Source organism: Manihot esculenta, chromosome 13 (assembly GCF_001659605.2).
Source record: "Manihot esculenta cultivar AM560-2 chromosome 13, M.esculenta_v8, whole genome shotgun sequence".
NCBI lineage: Eukaryota > Viridiplantae > Streptophyta > Magnoliopsida > Malpighiales > Euphorbiaceae > Manihot > Manihot esculenta.
In genome coordinates this window covers 31,406,153-31,413,682 of record NC_035173.2, presented here as the reverse complement: position 1 = coordinate 31,413,682, position 7,530 = coordinate 31,406,153, and the positions used below count along the sequence as shown (strand labels likewise).

The window sequence follows — 7,530 nt, the reverse complement described above, 5'->3', positions numbered from 1 at the left end:
TCCCCTGCCTTCTTTTTTTTTTCTAAAAAAAATAAAAATCTAAAACCACAATTCTGTTTTGTTATAATTTTTTTTTGAAACCTAAACCAGGGTAAGTGATGGGACATAATATCAAAAGCAGAGAATGAGGAGATGACGCATACCACCAACCAATCCTTCTCCATATTGCATTCCACATGAAAACGAAATAAAAGTAAAGTTTGCCTTCTGCTAGCTAGGGCCATGCATCATTTTTGGCAAAATCTTATGGCCCCTACTCTCATTGTGGGTGGATTTACTCATCATTACTTCAATCAAAAGGAGGTTCTCCTCCCTCTTTTTCTCTCTTTTAAAAACCAAATCATTTCCTCTGGAAATTCTGTCTCCGATCTCTATGAATTTGTGGGTCATGCAAATACTAAATATATATTGTGAAATACGTGTATCGAGATCCTCCCATCAACTCGATCAATACCAAACATGTATTTTACTTTCATTTTCATTTTCCCTTTCAAGAAACTAGTAGAAGACGACAAGAAAACGTTAATTTCTCCTTGACTTTTCTGGCAAAGGGTTGAAAGAATTTTGCGCCAGCAGGCAACTAAGACATGGGGGCAATCCCAAAGATGTTTACTTTGGAGTGTTGTTTTCTGTTTCATATTTGTCTTCAAAGAACTAATAAACTAAAGTGGCTTTAGCAAAGTTCTTTGTGTCGGATTATTAATTTTTAGTTTTCTTTGACATTATTATATATTCTTAAAAAATATTTTCTTAAATATATTAATTAAAATATCTAAAACATTAGAAAAACACAATAAATATGCTTTTAACTAGGAAAACAATATTCGGAAAAAAAAAACTATATATGGAAATAATAAATGGAAAAATTGCTGTTTAATTTCAGTAGCTTTCCTCCATATTCAAAAACTCGTCAAATAAATTATCTTTCTAAATTATTAACTATTTAAGCCATCTTATAAATTGTATAATCAAATAATAATTATAAATTTAAAATTTTAAGAACTAACTAATTATATTTTAAAATTACATACATTAATTAAAAATAAGAAAATTTTAGTCATTTCATGCATATTAATAGTTCAAATAAGTAGAAGGATTATATAATTAATGGTTTAAAAAATATAAATTATTTAGTGTGTTTTTAAAAATAAATCATTAGTTTTATTAAAGCTTAAATAGTGAATTTCTTCTTTTTCTTCTAATAAATTTTAATAAATAAATTTTAATAATATTTTTTTAAAAAAGACAAGTTTTAATATTAAGGGTGAGTATTCGGTGAGTTCAATTTAAAATTAAATTGAGCTGAATAAATTAAAAATTAAAATTTTAATATTTATGAAAATCGAATCAATTTTAATCAGAAATCAAACAGAATTGATTAATTCAATTTGGTTCGGTTCAGTTTGATTAATTTAAATTTTTAATAAATTTTTTATTTTTTATATTTTATTTTTTATATTTTATTTTTAATATTTTAAAATTTAATTAAAATATTTTAATTTTAATATGATCTAATCTCTATATTATTAAAAATAATATACCATTATCACTAATTGATTTAAATCGATTCAATTATTTTGATTTTTTATAATTAAAATTAAATTAAATTAAAACTGAAATTTTTAAAATAAAAAATTAAACTAAATTAAAATAATAAAAAATTATACTAAAATTTTAAATTAATCCAATCATAATTTTTTAATACCAAAATTCAATTCAATCACACAAAAAGCAATGTTCTTTCAGGGCCCTTCACCTATCAAATTCCAAGGATATTAGCTTTTGGATACATGCAAGGCCCCTTTGAATGAAAGCAATATTATTTTAATTTTTAGCATTCCCATCTGTACTTTTTCTTTTTATTTTCTAAGAGAAAAAAACTACAAATTAACACAAATATTTACTTGGGACCAGTCACTTAAAAGCAATAGGCTACAAAGCCATTGGTCACTTCAAGCTTCCAAAGACTCGGAAAGTGGAAGTTTCAAACCTTTTTTGATCTTGAGTTGGGAAGACATATATAAAAATTTTCTCAAATCATTAGGGTGTGATTTTTTTTAATATTTATTTATGCAAATAAATTAAATATTTAAAAATATTTAATATATTTATTCAAATCTTTATCATATAAGAGTTTAATAAAATATTAAAAAATATTCGAATCGTTTCGATCTCTAATATCCAAACTAGTTAGAAATATGATAAGCTCTTGTCATGGGACCTCCATTGTGGATGAAGGAGTGGGAAACGAAGGCCTTAGCACATGTGAGATGTTTCAACGATGCATATGAAAAGTTGCACGTCAAGAGGGGAAATTGATATTTTTTATTCTACTCTCCTTATGACTAAGGTCTCTGCTTGTTTTTCCTTCATTGAGTAAGAGGGACAGTGGATGTGGACAAAAAAAAATAGTGAAAGAGAGGAGTGGGGATCGAAAGGCGATATAGAATTGTGACTCTAATTTAGTATATTAAGACTTGTTCGGCTTTAAATTTAAAATTATAGGCTTGTTTAACCGAAAATTTTATTTGATTCTATATTCATGAAATTTTTTTAAAAAAAAATATTTATTTCATCTAAATTAGACGGTGAAGAGTAAAAAGTTCATTTAATGTAATAAATTCTAGCAGTCGAAATCCATGGAGCAATTGGAGGTCAAAGATTTGAGCCGGAAGCAAGTAACCTAAATAAAATAAAATAAGTGGACTTAACGAGTGCAAAATTGTTTACAATAGCAACCCGATGGAAACCAGACCAACCATAAGCAGCTCTATGCATGGTTGGTTCATCTGCCAAAGCTAACCATGCACAGTAAGAGTATAGGACGAGGAAACAGCACAGCGGGGAGAAAAAAATGTGCAGAGAAGAGTCAAAGCCCAGTAGAAAACGGTGTCATCTATCTTTCTTGTCCTAGCTAGAGTCCAGAGGACGCGGTGGCGGTGGTGCTGCGGCTGCTGACACCTGCATAACCCCTAGAGAGCTTTCAAATTATAGTAGGCTCCCCAGTTTTGAAGCTGTGTACTTTGAAGTGACTAGATGGACACTCTCTCTCTCTCTGGACTCAGGCTGTGGACTGTGGAGATCTATTGAGGCCTCGACTTAGAAAAAAACAAAAAAAAAGTACCTGCAGACTTTATTATGAAACATTAATACAGTGTATGCACACACTAAATAAAGCAGTAGCTCAATATACTAAAGGAAAGATAGATAGAGACTTGGCTATAGCTGCTGGGTTTTGCGGGCTTATATCCACTTGAGAAAATGAGATTTCTCTTACTAATTTGTTAATAATACTAGTGCTGCTACTTTGCTTTTGGGGTTTTTTCTTTTTTTTTTTTCTTTTCTTTTTGTGATCTTTTTAATTCATCTTGGATCTTTAATGGGTGTTTAAATTTCAAAGGAGTGTGTCTTAAGTAAAGAAAAGGTAAAACAAAAGAAGAGTCTTTCTCATACACAGATCCCAATGAAATGCAGGAAGGATGCCTAGCATTGCTTGCTGGAGCTCATTCTTTTTGTTTATTAGTTTAAAGGAACTTGCTTTATGCCCTTTAAAAATATTTTCAGAGAGAGAAGCAAAGCATATAGATTCAGTAGTAGGAGTTGGATTTTGTTTAGCTGAGTGATTGGATTCCATTGCTGCAGATCATAGAGAACAACAGACAGAAAAGAAATGAAGTCCATGAACAATGGTGATCATAACAACAACAACAATAGTAACTGGCTAGGTTTCTCCCTCTCTCCTCATCACATGAAAATAGAAGCACCTTCTGCTTCTGCTCCTACTGCAATCCCCACAAGCTTTTTCGATTCTCAATCACATTCACAACTCAATTATGGCAGTTACTGTGGTGTTGAAGGCGAAAATCGTGGGCTGTACTCTTCCTTGCCAGCGATGCCACTAAAGTCTGATGTGTCTCTTTGTGTAATGGAAGCTCTCACCATGTCACAACCTCAAGGTTAGCTGCTTACTTAGCTCAGGCTTGTTTTATTTAATTTGGGATTCATTCTGTGTTTTGGGTAAATTTTATTCTCAAACTTCTGGACTCTTCTGTCTCTGACTTATTATGCGAAGCAACAATGATGACAACTTCAACTCCGAAACTGGAGGACTTCTTTGGTGGTGCAACCATGGGGACCCATCACTATGGAACCAATGATAGAGAAGCTACGGACCCTAGCTTGGATAGTATGTATTATCACCAGGACCCAGACCATCATCCCACCAACCAAACTTGCCTAAACCATCTTCAGCAAAACCACAGGCACCAACAGCTACCTCGTCAGATTTTTCAAGTCCAGCACTACCCATATTTCATTAATAACTTTAGGAGCCACGAAATGTTAGTAGGAGAGAAGTCCAAAGAGACTCAGCAGGTTTCAGATTGCTCTCTTCAACTTCCAACAATTGGAGATGATGAGATAAATGGCATGAGAAATTGGGATTCAAGGTGCCCAGATTACCATGCAATGGACCAGCAGAAGATGATAAGCTGCATGGGTGAATATGGAGGTGAAACTGCAGATATTAGTGCAATGGCATATGGGGATTTGCAATCTTTGGGCTTGTCCATGAGTCCTGGCTCCCAATCAAGCTGTGTTACTGGTTCTCAACAAGTCTCACCTGCTGTCACTGACTGTACAGCCATGGAAACCAAGAAAAGAGGGCCTGATAAGGTGGATCAGAAACAAACTGTTCACAGGAAATCCATTGATACATTTGGCCAAAGAACTTCACAGTATAGAGGTGTTACAAGGTAAGTACTTTAATCTCTAATGGATTTTTTCAAATCTTTGGTGTTTTCTGTTCCTTAATCTAATCTTGTTTTTTTTTTTTTTTTTTTTTTTTTTTTTATTTTTTTTTTAAAAGGAAAAAAAAAAGAAGAGAAATGTCATAAAGCCTTTCTTTGCACACTAGTATTTTGCTCTGCTCTTTATTGCTGTCATTGCATCTTTAACTTGTCATTTATCTTCTGCCTTTTGTCAATTGCTGGTTTTGTTTTTTGTCCTCTTGCTTCCATTCTCTTCTTTTGAAAACTTGTATTTCTTCATAATTAATGAATTTCCGGTAAATAGGCACAGATGGACCGGAAGATATGAAGCCCACTTGTGGGACAATAGTTGCAAGAAAGAAGGACAAAGCAGAAAAGGAAGACAAGGTTAGTTAAAAAAATAAAAATAAAAAGAAAAAAGATATCCTTCTCAAATATTTCGTTTTTTTTTTTTCTGCTATTTTATTTCAAACCCCAATTCCTACCATACTTATCACTGTTTCCTTTTCTTTTTCGTTTTTGCTTGGCTTGGTTCTGGATGTGCCATTAAACAAATAATGATCCTCAGTTTATCTGGGTAAGCAATTTCCTACACAATAATTAAGTATATAAAATGTTTTATCTAGTAAATCCAAAATATAATATTCAGGGGGCTATGATTTGGAAGAAAAAGCTGCAAGAGCTTATGATCTAGCTGCACTCAAGTATTGGGGTCCCTCTGCGCATATCAATTTCCCTGTAATGATTTTTTACCTTCCTTTTGTATTCCATTATTATGGGTATATTTTCTTTTTCTTATTTTTTAGTTCAATATTTGTTATTAAAATGAAATTTCGGTGATGGTGACGTGCCAGTTGGAAAATTATCAAAATGAACTTGCAGAAATGAAGAACATGACTAGACAAGAGTATGTTGCACATTTAAGAAGGTAATGATCTTTTTTTCACTCTTTTATTGTCTCAAGCTGCGTGCTTCACTCCAATCTTTTTCCTAGAGAATCTTATCTATCTTTGACTCTGAGCTTTCTTCAATGCAGAAAAAGCAGTGGATTCTCTAGGGGGGCTTCTATATACAGAGGAGTAACAAGGTCTAATAAATCTTACTTTATTTACTGAACATGTTTAAAGTTGTTTCACATGTTCGTTTTGTCTAAGAAAAGAAACTTTGTTTAGTTGTTTCCCCTTTGTCTTTTCCAGGCATCATCAACATGGAAGATGGCAAGCTCGGATCGGAAGGGTTGCCGGAAATAAAGACCTTTATCTAGGAACATTCAGTGAGTTTCTTAAGCAGAACTTTGTTTTATGTACTAAAAAGTTGTGTGTTCACATTCTTCGAATCATGTTTAGAGAGAGGTTAGACCGAAGGGGAAATTCTTGCATGCACCGGGTGTCTACACCGAAGTAGTCAAAGCTAATGCCTTTTGACTTTAGAAAAGCCGATCTTTGAGGCATTCTCACTCTTGATTCAACTCCATTTGGCTAATTTGATAATCTATAGAATCCCATTATCAAGTGATTTATATATGCTTCTCATTAGCATTAGCTAGTTCTGATTCTTAGTTCTTCTGAAACTTCAGGCACCCAGGAGGAAGCAGCTGAAGCTTATGACATAGCAGCTATAAAGTTCCGTGGGGTTAATGCTGTAACCAACTTTGGCATAACTAGGTACGACGTAGAACGAATCATGGCAAGCAATACACTTCTTTCCGGAGAGTTAGCAAGGCGAATCAAAGACTTGGGATCTGGTAATGAGGCTACAAATTATAATCCTTCAACTCAAAACAGCATTGAGGAAGTCATTCCCTCACAGAAGAACTATGAAAGTGACTGGAAAATGGCATTCTACCAATCCTCCCAGCAGCAACTTGATCAAAAGGCAGCCAATGTTATCGATAATTACAAAACTCAGGCCTTCGCTTTAGCTCCAGAAAATGTTATTGGAACTGATGTCATGAGCTCAGTTCATCAACAAGATGTAGAGGACTCAACCAAGGTTGAAGCTCACGTATCAAATGCTTCTTCACTTGTGACAAGTTTAAGCAGCTCGAGAGAAGGGAGCCAGATAGAGCTGGTCTTCCAATGCTTTTTGCAATGCCTCCCTCAGCAACGTCCAAGTTGCTCATAAATCCAACAAATAATGTGAATTCTTGGATCCCAACAGCCCAACTGAGGCCGGCAGTCTCCTTGCCTCACATGCCAGTTTTTGCTGCTTGGATAGATGGCATTGGCTAGTGTATTTTAGCAAGTTGAAAAGGTTTTGCATGGGGAAGAAGATTAAAACATCAGAAATCTTGGTTTTTTCATCTGGGTTTTGCTTTAGTTGGTGGAGAAAATTGGTAAGAAATGTAGGTAGAATCTGTTCATGAACAAGAAAACATCTTATATGAAAGATGAAAGCCTTTATCTTTTCCTTTTTCTTTTTGCCAAAGTGAGGGAAGCATCAAAGCCAATATGAATGAAGAATATGATATGATTTTTGCACTATGGGAATGTCGACCCCTCTATTCATAATTAGATTCAGCTTTATTTGGTTTTCCCAAGTACAAAAAATTACAGCAGAAATGGTCTCTTTTACTTTGAGCCTTTGACCATAATAATATATATATATATATATATATCTGATCTCATCAACAATTATTGTTCTCCATTAACGTAACATCATCATTTCTAAGCTCTCTTATCCGAATTTTCAGAAAAGCCAAAATACATTCCATCCAACTCTTCTCCCAATAAAGAAGACCAAAAGGAGAGAGAGAGAGAGG

The 7,530-nt window shown here is 33.6% G+C and overlaps 1 pseudogene; it reads left to right on the top strand.

Moving 5' to 3' along the window:
* The first annotated feature begins 3,420 nt into the window (after positions 1 to 3,420).
* On the top strand, positions 3,421 to 7,250 carry LOC110629601 (annotated as a pseudogene).
* Positions 7,251 to 7,530: the final 280 nt, after the last annotated feature.